The 13,632-nt window shown below is 29.3% G+C and overlaps 1 protein-coding gene and 1 long non-coding RNA gene across 4 annotated transcripts in view; one reads left to right on the forward strand and one right to left on the reverse strand.

Moving 5' to 3' along the window:
- Window positions 1-13,632, reverse strand: part of Ecr (ecdysone receptor) — a 185,360-nt gene that overhangs the window by 153,972 nt on the left and 17,756 nt on the right. The window contains exon 1 of one of the 3 annotated variants that reach the window (XM_071791167.1): window positions 11,103-11,250. The exons of the other annotated variants lie outside the window; for them this stretch is intronic. The gene's annotated coding sequence lies outside the window, so the exon portion shown is untranslated. Of the gene's footprint in view, window positions 1-11,102; window positions 11,251-13,632 lie in introns of those variants that run through there. 3 annotated transcript variants of the gene reach the window in all.
- LOC139820713 (uncharacterized) overlaps window positions 6,645-13,632 on the forward strand; it is a 54,218-nt gene continuing 47,230 nt past the window's right edge. Inside the window, exon 1 of the long non-coding RNA XR_011734095.1 lies at window positions 6,645-6,832. This is a non-coding gene — a long non-coding RNA (uncharacterized lncRNA). The remainder of the gene's footprint in view (window positions 6,833-13,632) is intronic.

Genomic DNA, 13,632 nt, shown 5'->3' on the forward strand with positions numbered 1-13,632 from the left:
AAACAAATAGTTCTGACCATTAAAGCCAAAAAACGCGTTAGTGCAAACTGAGATGCCCAGGTTCACGCAACGCGGCTTTTTCGGCGATAAAAATTATTTAAAAATAAAAAAAACAATGTTTATCGCCAGAACTCTTCCTAGAACTCATATAGAACTATAGATCTTTTAAAATCTGACAAATACCGTACCGGAAACTTTCGCAGGACAAAGTGAGACGCTGCGTGAACTTGGCGTCTTAGTTCGCACTGACGCGTTTTTTGGCTTTAATAACCAGAACTTTTTGTTTAAACTATCACGAACTCTAGAACTATTAAAAAGGAAGCCAGAACTCTCAATAGTTTGTGAGTTTCCGCAAAATGAGACGCCAGCTTCACACACACCAGAGTGCTGTTTCATTAATATATATAAAGTATTAATTGTTATTTGCATAATAATTTCAACTTAATTTTGTATAAAACGAAAGAATCTCACGCGCACGATTGTATAGTATTTTCGTAGAAACATAATATATATATCATCAGTGTAATGTATAATCAGAATTCAATAAAATTTCGCGTTTTGCGCATTGTTTTTTTGTGACGCGTTTATTAGTTTTCTTAATACAATTATATATACATAAAAATGATTTTTATATTAGTGACTTCTTTCACTATAATAATTATAGACAAGGAAGAAAGCTATGAGAATTTCACGTAGGTTAGTCAAGTTGAGTTGAAACAAGACGCTATACAATGTGCATGTTGCCGACAATATAGCTACGAGGATATTGATTTCCAGATATAAATAGTCCGTGGTATCTATTATTCAAAATGCTCTCAACCTCGTTGGATTGATAGCTTGTGATGTTTAATAAGCGATTCTCCCAAAAAATTTTCAGTTTAAATACAAGAGATCCAAGAATTTAATATAATTCTAAAATTTAAAAATTTAAGATTTAAAATTCGTAAATTCCGCGATATTAAGTTTTAATTTAACAATTTAAAAGCCTATAAATTAAATATAAACTTTCAATAATCTGAAATTTTCTCAAAATAAAAAAGTTTTTAAGACAGACGATATTGGTGAAAATAATTGACAGCGGAGAATTACAATTAAATGAGAGTTTTAAACGAAAAAATATATACCTATATATATAAATTAAAAAATAAAGAAAAGAAAATTAAAAAATAGAGAAAGAGAATAAAAAAGGGAGAAAGAGAATAATAATGAAGATATAGGAAGAAAAAAAATAGAGCAAAGAGAGCTGAAAAAAGAGGAAAAATCAAAGAAGATAAAAAAAAAGAAAAAAAGTACAGAACAAAAAGAGAGAAGATTGAACGAGGAGAAAGAAGAAAGGAAAAGGAAACGATACAGAGAACAAAAAGGAAAGGGAAGGACAGCGACGAAAGAAGGAACTAGTAGAAAAAATCAGTAACAAGAAATTAATGAACTTTTTGCTAAAGCTACAAAAAATACTCGACCAAAAGATTAACTTTTTTATAGTCCGTACCCTGAGGGTTAAATCTCTTTGCACTATTATTTTTAAAATACTTTACAATAATCTCTAAGCATGTTTAGAAGAAAAAAACAATGTTAAAAAATAGGATTTTTCTTTCATAGGAAATGAAAGAAATTTATATTAAAAAATGCATTATATGTTTTTAAAAAATACGCATTTATTTTGCTAGATACACATTCAAAAGCATTCCGATTAGTAGGGGAGAGAAAATTTATATATTAATTTATCGTTATCTTCAAGGCTTAGAAATTCGTATAGTCACATAATGAAAGCTGCTTAACAACTTGTAAGTGTTAAAAATAGACTAAATTTTGTTGGCAAAGTTATTTTTAAAGAAACAATTTACTTTTTTTTGTTCGGTAAGTAAACAAATAAATATGAAACCGCACATAGTGAATCGCCCCTCTCTCTCTCTCTCTCTCTCTCTCTCTCTCTCTCTTTCTCTTTCTCTCTAATAATTATAATATACCTCAAAATAATACGTCTCAGCAAAAGCAACTTCTACATGATTCAAAATGCAATTCATTCTAGATTTTATCTTTTTCAACACAGACATATGTTCGCGCACACACATTATCCTTTATATGTTTATTCTTAATATCTGTCTATGAGTATAACGTTTCTGTTATCCTCGATTAAAAATTCTAAAAATTTTGTTGTAAAAATGTGCTCTACTTTACCAGATTAATAGAAAAATGTTTATTATGTGTGTTGTTTTTGTTATACCGTTTTAAAAGTATACCGTTCCCTTTTATCAGTTTGTTTTCTTAATTTCATCAATAAATTTAAAATTTAACAATCCACATGAAAATTCAAAAAATCTACGTAAAAATTATATTAGAATTCTATGTATAAAGTGTAATAAAATTTATGTACTTACAAATTATTACTTGCAATAGTGTAAGTATAATTTGTATTATAATAATTACAAAATAATTAAATTTATTTATTATAAAACTATTATTTAACACTACAGATCAATCAAAAACTATCGATGCTTAGGATAAATATATTATAACGAAGGCGATAGACGAGGTGCTTGATAAATCCGACAAACAAATGGCACCATCGATGATATGCAGAGTCTGGTAAGAGAAGAGTTACATTGGATAGAAGAGTGGGAGAGAAAGCGAGTATAGCTGACTATCTAGGTCGCAAAACAAGTGTCGCAACTCGTGTTAAATACATTGGTACATGAATAAGCGCGTATATTTATGTTTACGCACAATTAACAGAAAAAAACGATCGCCACGAACCAAGTTACTAGATTTTTCAAATGTTAAAACAATTAATATTTTTTGTGCTTATCATAAAATAATATATATATACACGTGATATTAAAAAACTTAAAATAATATATAGTTTAAAATACATTATAATATAAAATACACACACACACACGCACGCACACACACACACACACACACACACACACACACACACACACACACACACACACACACACACACACACACACACACACACACACACAATAATACATTATAATATTCCATGAAAATTTTTTAGAAATAATAGTAAAAACAATTATATATATACGTATATAGAACGTGATTATTTTAAAATTAAACACGTAAATTACTTGGAGATCACGTTAAATAATTTAATAAGAAAATATTGTGTAAATATAGACAAAATATATATTAAATTTAAAATAAATTTTCTTGAGAATATTCACCTCGATGTAAAAAATGTTAAATAAAGCATAATAAATTTGTTTTTTAATATAATTTGTTGATTTTGCTTTTACGTTCTTAAAATTTATAATTAAATTATAATGAGAAAAGGTAAATTATATATATTATATATATTAGACCTAACATATATATGTGTATATATATATATATATATATATATATATATATATATGTTAGGTCTATTACTTTCTTTTTTAAGAAGTTTGTACCTTATGTTTAATGTAGGTACTAATATCTTACAATTTGCATTATTGTCTTTTCTCTCACGCTATCTGTGTAAATAAATTTTTCTAATGCATTCTATACATACATTATCAACGTAAAGTAGTAGATCAATAAAAATAGTTTATTTTAGATTACTATAATCAGATATAATAGTATCAGGAATAAAGATGTACATTATACAAGAATAACAATAGAAGAGTTTGATTGTAGTTCCTTAGTAATTTCATACTTCGCATTCGTTTTCAATAAGAACTTCAAGAATAAACAGCATCAAAATATTTTGTAAATAATGTATCTACATTATAAAATTACCTCAAAATACTTATATTGTAAATTATAAAGATACGCAGATTTAAAAGTGCACTCATTATAAACCGTACTTTTTAATTATCAATAAATGCGTCAAGATGAATTTATATTAATATTATTTCAATATAAATAGACATAATGTATACATAATGTATAGCATATAAGAAATTTTATCAATTATTAACTCTATATAATTTTAAACGTATACATAAAGAGTTCCAATTCTAACGCATTAATTTTTTAAAGGCAAATTACTTGGCCAATTTAAAATTAGCTTTTCTTTAACAAAAATATCTAGGCATGAATAATTTTTGAATTATATAGTTATATTATAATAAAAAGTAAAATATAAATAGAGGACTTCTAGCATATTAAACTTTAACTATAAATAACAGATTTATATATATATAAATTTGGAAAATTCCAAAATGTCAAATTACATCCGACAAAGATTTAATACCGCTTCGACTTCCAATGTTAGTATGGAACAATTATCACATGTTACTCGAACACACACACTGATTTTTCATCTTATGTACATTTACTATATATACTGACTCGATCGACAAGTTGCATTCTGAGGGGATCATTTAAAATACAAGATAAATATTCATGCATCCGCATAAAGAAAAGAATGTAATAAAATAGTCACATACAGACATAGAACAATGACTCTATATACATTGTCCTTGCGTTAAACAACTGGGTCCATTATTTCTTTTTTGATAAAAAGTTCGGGTTTCCTCTTCCATTCCATAATTAAAATATGTATTAATTTGAAGATATAATGTGGATAATACTACATATGGGAGCAAAGTAAATTATATTATAATATAAACATTATTTTATATATGTACATATATATAATATATAATACATTTATATATAATATAAAATTATACTTATAATATAAACATATACCATATATAAAAGTTTATATCACAATATTTATACATAACTATGATTGGTAAATGTCTAGATTAAGGGGATCCTGCAGTGACTGGCGAACTTCCTCGATGTCGATAATGTCGACCTTTCTAATTTTGTTTTCCCTATATCTGTCTTTGTCTAACGAAATGACATCTGCCCTTTTTTCATGTCTGTTAAGTTAGCACCCCCCCCACAAAAAAACGGAATAACACATATGTAGAAATTAAGTGCTTTTTATGTGCTAATTATGTGCTCTATTCGCGATTTTTGTGCTCGAGCAGTTTTGCGGGAAATCGCAATTGAAAGTGGGGATGCTGGCTTAACGTAAGCTAGCACCCCCCTCATTAAAATTACATATAAAATAAAAAACTCAATATGCTAGAATTATGTGCTCTTTATGTGCTTTTAAATGCCTTAAACAAAATTAGTCTATCTATAATAGTTTAAAAGATATACGCAAAAAAAGATCTACATACTACTGATATAAGATTAAAGTATCAGTTAAAATACAGAAAGCGAAATAATTATTGTCTTAAAATGTTTTTCGATTAATGTGTTCTCGAAATATGCACAATGAGATTTCCGTGCTCATCCCCTTGAGCCAACCAGAACGTTAGCACCCCATACGTACAAGAGTAAAGTACCAGTTAAAATATAGATAGCGAATTGGTTCTAGTCTTAAAATGTTCCTTAATTTATGTGCTTTCAAAATATGCACAATGAGATTTCCGTGCTCATCCCCTTCAGCCGGCTAGAACGTTAGCACCCCATACGTACAAGAGTAAAGTACCAGTTAAAATATAGATAGCGAATTGGTTCTAGTCTTAAAATGTTCCTTAATTTATGTGCTCTCAAAATATGCACAATGAGATTTCCGTGCTCATCCCCTTCAGCCGGCCAGAACGTTAGCACCCCATACGTACAAGAGTAAAGTACCAGTTAAAATATAGATAGCGAATTGGTTCTAGTCTTAAAATCTTATAATAATAAAGTCTTATAATCAATAGGCTGGAAACAAAAATTGTTATGTTAGTAAGCACTTTACACTTGTAAGTATAGTGGTGCTCACTTTCAGGAAGGTTTGTCGGACGAAAGAGATGAGCACAAAAATCTTATTTTGTACATTTTAAAAGCATATAAATTGAGGAACATTTTAAGACTGGAACCAATTCGCTATCTATATTTTAACTGGTACTTTACTCTTGTACGTATGGGATGCTAACGTTCTGGCCGGCTGAAGGGGATGAGCACGGAAATCTCATTGTGGATATTTTGAAAGCACATAAATTAAAGAACATTTTAAGACTAGAACCAATTCGCTATCTATATTTTAACTGGTACTTTACTCTTGTACGTATGGGGTGCTAACGTTCTGGCCGGCTGAAGGGGATGAGCACGGAAATCTCATTGTGCATATTTTGAAAGCACATAAATTAAGGAACATTTTAAGACTAGAACCAATTCGCTATCTATATTTTAACTGGTACTTTACTCTTGTACGTATGGGGTGCTAACGTTCTGGTTGGCTCAAGGGGATGAGCACGGAAATCTCATTGTGCATATTTCGAGAACACATTAATCGAAAAACATTTTAAGACAATAATTATTTCGCTTTCTGTATTTTAACTGATACTTTAATCTTATATCAGTAGTATGTAGATCTTTTTTTACGTATATCTTTTAAACTATTATAGATAGACTAATTTTGTTTAAGGCATTTAAAAGCACATAAAGAGCACATAATTCTAGCATATTGAGTTTTTTATTTTATATGAAATTTTAATGAGGGGGGTGCTAGCTTACGTTAAGCCAGCACCCCCACTTTCAATTGCGATTTCCCGCGAAACTGCTCGAGCACAAAAATCGCGAATAGAACACATAATTAGCACATAAAAAGCACTTAATTTCTACATATGTGTTATTCCGTTTTTTTGTGGGAGGGGGTGCTAACTTAACAGACATCCTTTTTTCGATTGCTCGCCATCTTACGCAAGATCCGGCAACTACTGTTGCTGCTCTTCTTGTCATCCTGCATTCGTATTTGCATTACTAAAATAATTATTAGATGGATCTTTTTTTGTACGCATTGAATCTTACTTCTACTTACACGATATTATTCCTACATGTTTTCCCAAGGGTGGATGATAAACATTATGTACGTATAAACTGTAGAATTTTTATTTTAAGCAGATATTGTCGTCAAGTGACAGCTGTGTATGTGCCCCAATAAGTAATATTTTTAATTTTTTGGTGCTTTTGATATAAAATCACGTTTTCCACCCTAGATTTTTGTGCGGACTTTAATTCTAGATCAAAAACTTGCAATTCTGTAAAGCCAATTAAAAGATCCATTGATTAACGATAATGTCGGTAAATCATACGGCTGCAGGATCCTCTTAAGGGTGACTTTACTGATTTCAATGGCCTTGACATATATTGTCAAGGACATAGCTCTGATTAACTTGCAAAAAGTTTTAGCCGTCGCTCGTTGCTTATTACCAAATAAAGTTATTAACAAATGTACTGAGAAATATAAAAGTTTGTGTCAATGCTAAGGGAAGTAATTTGCTGATATACATACCGGGTGTAACAAAAAGATCGGGACCCTGGATTATCTCGGAAAGTTGACGTTTTCGGAAGAAATGTTTTATACAAAAGTTGTTTGGCTCGAAGGGGCACATAAGATGGTGCCATTAGTTTCACCTTGGATGATCGTTTAAAGCTCACGTGAACGACATCTTCAATTTCTTAAATGAAAATCCCTATTTTTCAATGCATATTCTTGTAGCTAATCTCGAGAGCTTTTCAAAACACTACAATAAAGTATTTTTTCATTAAGAACTTTTGGAATTATAAGGCTTGAAAGTTCTAATATTTTGACATAAAATACAAAATATCTTGTAAAAAATTAAGTTTTCGGTAATGTTACCTAATGTTAACACTTTTATGCACAGAATAATGAGACGAATCAATTGGTATGAAAAAAAGGCATACTTCCTTTAAGAAAAAATTATGTAATTTGCAATACGCATTTCTTTTTTTCTATCAATTTTTTTCATTTTCTTCTCTTCCTCTCTCACTGTCTCATTCCCCTTTGTTTTACTCACATTCATTATGATCGTCAGATTTCGTTTGTAAAAAATTCATTCAAGTATTCTGCAAGAGCTTTAATAAATAGTTGATTTTGAGCAAATCCAAAATATCAATAGTCGTCAACTTTAACGATTAATATCTCACTTCGCGAGGCAAACCGCCGCGTTTATCTGCCAGATTCTTTCATTTTGTGCAAAAACACGTCGATTAAACATAATTTGATCTATATTCGCGTTCAGGCCCGTATTCTAAATAATTACCTTAATTTTATTTTAAAGACATTAAGAGTTTTGTTTGTATACACATATAAAGTTTATATATATATATATATATATATATATATATATATATATATATATATATATATATATATATATATATAAAACAGTTCACATAATTATTACAACAATCGATAATAAATTTTGATTTTTATAACTTTCCTCAAACTTGGATTGATAATTAATCAATAATAAATAATTGTTATTTTTTGTTTTTAGAAGATTCCAGAAACAATTTCCAATGATTAGTTAAGTGTTCCGTCACTGGTCGAGAAATGACTTATTTTTAATATCCTCCTTTGAACTTATTAAAAATTAGGTACTTTGACGTATTTGGCAATTGAACATATTGAAATAGTTAAGTTTTAATGTACTATTAAGATAGCAAAACGTCGACTTAGGTGCTCATTCGGTTTAGGCTGGATCTACAATGAATGTTGTAAGTCATAAGTCGTATAAGAAATTACTAATCACAGTTGAATTTGAGGAGAATAATCAACTATGATTGGTTCTTACGACTCACAATTTACGACAACCATTGTAGACTCAGCCATAACTCAGCAGGAATTTGAATTGAAACTATTTAAAATCCGCAAATCCTTAATTTTTGTTTAAAAAATATTTTGATGTAAAGTATAATTTGTAAAATATTTGCGATAGTCATATTAAGAAGGAGGGTGTACTTGAAAATTACTAAAATATTAAGTTTTTAAAATTATTTCTGTCTAAAAAAGTAACTTGCTTTCTACATTTTGATCTATATAAATTAAATGATTTTCCAATATATCCAAATATCTGAAAAAAGTTTGAACATATAGACTATATAGAGTCTTATAATTAATACGAATCAGAATAGGCAATAAATCTGCAACTATATGTATATACGCAAGTGTTGAATGAAAATTTCCTAATTACATAATGTAATATAATGGAATATAATTACATAATATAATGTATATAATTTATTATTATATTTTATTATATATTTATATTTCTAATTTTCTTTCCGATTTTATCTTAATTTTTACAGGCTTATATTAAAAATTAAAAAAAAACAGTAAAACACGAACTGTACACACTCTACAAGTATAAACTAAACCACACACTATAAAATGTTAATAAAAATGATAAAATATCAAAAATATAATAGAAAGTTTATACAAACAAAAAGAATGCCAATGAAAATCAACTTGGAGTGAGCACTTTGAAAAACACTGTAAAATACAAGCGCAAAAATAATATATATATATTTTGGCGTTTAATTTATTTTTTAAAATAAGTTTCTACAATTTTTTATATGAAATATATTTTGATATATTGATATCAAATCCTCTGCTTGAAGTCTTGATTTAAAGTAGACAAAAAAGGGATAATTGCAAAAAATGTCAAGGTGTGACACCAAATGGCATCAAACTTTTGAATCACTCTCCTCACTCTCCTGTAAATAGATACTTTGTACTTTGACTTTTGTGCATCTTTTTTGGTCGTATTAAACTGATTTTTATAATTCCTTTTTTTAATTCTTGTAGAAATAAACTTATAATTTTATTAAAGTTGCAAAAGAACTGATTTTTTTCAGACCAGAATTAAAATTTAGAAAGAGTTTATTTTAAAAAAAGTAGGGAAATCCGGGGCATAACGAGACTACGGGGTATAATGGGTCTAAATGGGTTATGATCGATATTTTTTTACAGAGATGCTGTCATGTAACGAAATGTATGGAAATTATTGCTCTTATATGTCTCTCCCCGTGTGCTGTTATTAGTTTTCATATTATTTTTAGCTGAAAAATGTTACAAATTATTCAATGCGTATTATAGGTCGAGCCATAGAAGTAACCAGGTAGCACATACACGTTTCAAAAATGTTTTATAAGCGTTTTTCCGAAATGTTTTATAACCAATTTCTAGAAACGTTTTTCATGAGTAAAAATGTCCATTCGAAAAACGTTTGATGGAACGTTTCTTTTCCAAAAAAAATAACGTTTAAGAAACTATTATAGAAACGTTTTTTTAATAATAAAGAAATTTTAAAATCCCTACTTTTTGTGTCTTTTGAACGTGTTTATGACGTCTTTAAGACATACGTGAGAATGTTCTAGAAGCTTTATGCATCTATTATACCATCTATGGCGTCTATTCTTTTTCGAAGAAATTCCTTAACTGGTACACATTCGTGCAATAAGTTAAAGTAAAACAAAATATACTTGTCTCACTCTAACTTAGGGAAGATCGGGGCCCGTTGGCACAAGGGGAAAATTGGCAATGCGTTCCGTTTATGTATTTATGGAAAGAAACAATGGAAAAGTTATCACAAAAAGTCTGTTTTCTATTACTAAACTGGCTGCGCTAGTTCAGAGTTTATCTTTGTTACTCCACATTGTGACATTGAAAGGAAAAAGATAAACTCTGAACTAGTGCAGCCAGTTCAGCAATAGAAAACAGACCCAAAATATCTCTTTTATGACATAGGTACTTTTCCCAAAGTTTTATTTAAATCAAACAAGTATTACAATAAAAAAAAAAGAGAAAACTCTGATTCAAGAGGTGGCAAGTAAATTTTCGAGCGTTTCAAAATATCGTATTAATGTTCTTCAGCTTGAGAAGTAAATCAAAGTGACGTATTATTGTTAGTTAAAAGAAAAGTTTCTGTTATTATATTCGACTGTGTTATTTTAAGTAACAACAGTAATTTATTTTAATAAAATGACTGAAATTAAACGTATGTAAAAATGGGATATGTTGACTCATATTAAGGTACGTTTAGTTTGACTTACTGTTGCCGCGAGCGTGAGACGTGTGTGAATATGTGATTTGCTACCTACAATGCTGATAAAAGCTAGATATATATTTATATTTAATATTTTTATATCAAACAAAGCTACATCTAAAATAGTTAACAATTTCCTGCAACAGCATTTTGCTATTCGATCATTACAAAATAACTTTAAAAGATATACAATCTTTATCAAGAAGTACATCTGCTACGCGCGTTTTGTATTTCTATTACGTTTTCATTAATTTAACATAGACTTTTGTCGTATAGCCAACTTACCCTGAAGGGAAAATGCACACTTTTCATAATTTCTTGTTTTTAATATTACGATGCCTCAGTTCGGTCAGTTGCTCTCGCGATCGATGGCGAGTCGCTGTTCTTCGACACCAGTCTCACAAGTCGTTATCACTTCTTTCGAGTTTCTTGGCTTATAAGCTGTATTACCTTGACTTGCACAATTACTCCCCCGCTCCTGCTATATTGACCGCTATACATACACATATAACTTCTCCCCCATCATGCGTGACTAAAAACATCCAATGTTTCAGTTTCTGCGAGAAATGTAGATTTAAGCAAAAATATATCATATTACTAGAATATTATAAAAAAAAAAATTGTGTAAAATTTGTCATATAATAAATTCTTATATGTTTGTCTTTCCTATGTTTATCTTTCCTATCAGAAAGGAAACTATACTTGGTTATCACTTTTCTTTGCAAGTTTTTAATTCTAAAAATTTAAATAATAATGATAACTTAGTCTAAAATAAAAATTCCACTAAAATAAAAGTTAATTCAAAATTGAAAACAATGTGTGTCAAATTTCTAAGTCAAACTGATGATATGAACTTGACGTCTAATTTTATGAAAAAAATAAATATTTGTAATGTAGTTTATTAGTATTTCATTCATCCTTTTGTTTCGTTTGTGCTTTGTTTGTTACCATAAAAAGATAAAAAAACAGAGTAGTTGAAAATTGATCAGAACCTGACTACAAGATATTTCAATTTCGTTGATACCATTCGAAAAATAATCGTTTCTATCCGTTCATATCTTTTTTAACCCTCCGTGTCCATACGTGGGTCTATGGCGTCAAATAATATAGAGCCAAAATGATATCTCGAGTGATATCTACTCATAACGGTAAAATTTGTAAACCTGCCAGAAAATATTAAATAAATAATGTTTATCAAAACCATATCGTCACTATAATGTAGACAGATGTTTTATGAAATTTTTCAGATTTTTAATACTTTAAAGTAGGTAAAATAGCGTCAATAATAGACCCACGTATGGTATGCACTAGAAAGGTACCAAAAAAACGTATGTACACCGAGCCCACGGAGGGTTAATAAAAAAGTTAATTGTTCTTCCGAAAATGCCCATGCTCCGATTTAAAGGTCAAAGTTCGTAAATAGTTTCTTTTTAAATAAAAGAATTTTTAGCGGCTCTAAAGTTAAACACAACTTTCAATATATTTTCATATTTTCTTTTCTTATGTCTTGCACACCATTTTCATTTACAACAGCACATTTTATTACATTAAAAGGGTTCCACATGGGTTTCCAACATTCCACGCAAAACAAGGTTTATCCCATCCCACCCCACTACCTGCTTACAATTTTAGTTAAAAAAAAATAGGTTGGCGTTAAATTAGATTAAATTTTTTCGAGGTAAGGTGTAGAGGGAGAGGCAGAGCCCTAAAGAAACTAAAAGGTAGTTATTTACAAACTTTGATATAAATACGAGCATAGACATTTTCGAAAGTTTCGCCAAAAAGTGTCAATAAAATTTAATCAAATAAAAATAAGATAAACCATGCAGAAGTAATACGAAATTAAATACTATTATAATAAAAAAATCTTTCACAACATATGAGTACAACATAGTATGGTGGTATATTAAATACTTGATTTTGTGATAGATTAAATCAATTACAACAGTTATAAACGTTTAAAAAACATAAAAATTCCTTCAATAAAAACAAACAAAATGATACTAATGGACTCTTATCGATGAAAAGATTTACTCATTAAGATCACATAAATTTCAAAAACGTCAATAATTATTGATCTGACACTTTACCGATAACCTTATAATCTTGAAAAATATTGTGTACAGTCCTAAAATCTACTTCTTAAATTCCATGATAGTCTCCTAAATCTGTGCCTTAAAATATTTAATTCCATGATAGTCCCTCCTAGTTTCTGAGATATCATTTTAAAACACTAATTGTGTTATAATATTTAGTAAATCCATACGTTACTTACAAAGCAAAATCTACCGTCATTCCCTAATTTTTGCATAAAACGATCGAGATATCACGAACTCATCAATTCTTATTCTAACTTAATTGTAACCTCTGGTTATCTAACCCTGTTTTTTTCTTTATAATAAATTTTATATTTACGCGGAAAACATAAAATATCGTAGACTACAGTAATAACATGTATTTTATCCTTTACGATCTTTAAAACATTAATATAATAAAATTTTATATATATCATATACAGTGCCTTCCGAAAGTTCGGGGCCACCTAAATAATTTGTGAACGGTTTGAAATATAAGATTGAAATTTATAGGGATACAATGGGATCACAAAGTCTATTATTTAACCACAAAAACACCCACCTCCACACCCTCGGGGGACCCCCCGTCCCCCGGGAGAATGGGGGAGCCAAAAAATCTGAAATGGTATGTGGGGTTGAGTGAAGGCTCGTTCGAAAGGGATTTTCGAGACAAAAACAACGCACTGTCGCCGAGGGCTGTACGACTTTTTTTCGCGAAGTTATGATCATTTGAACATAGC

The sequence above is a fragment of the Temnothorax longispinosus genome, chromosome 10 (assembly GCF_030848805.1).
Source record: "Temnothorax longispinosus isolate EJ_2023e chromosome 10, Tlon_JGU_v1, whole genome shotgun sequence".
In the NCBI taxonomy this organism is placed as follows: Eukaryota; Metazoa; Arthropoda; class Insecta; order Hymenoptera; family Formicidae; genus Temnothorax; species Temnothorax longispinosus.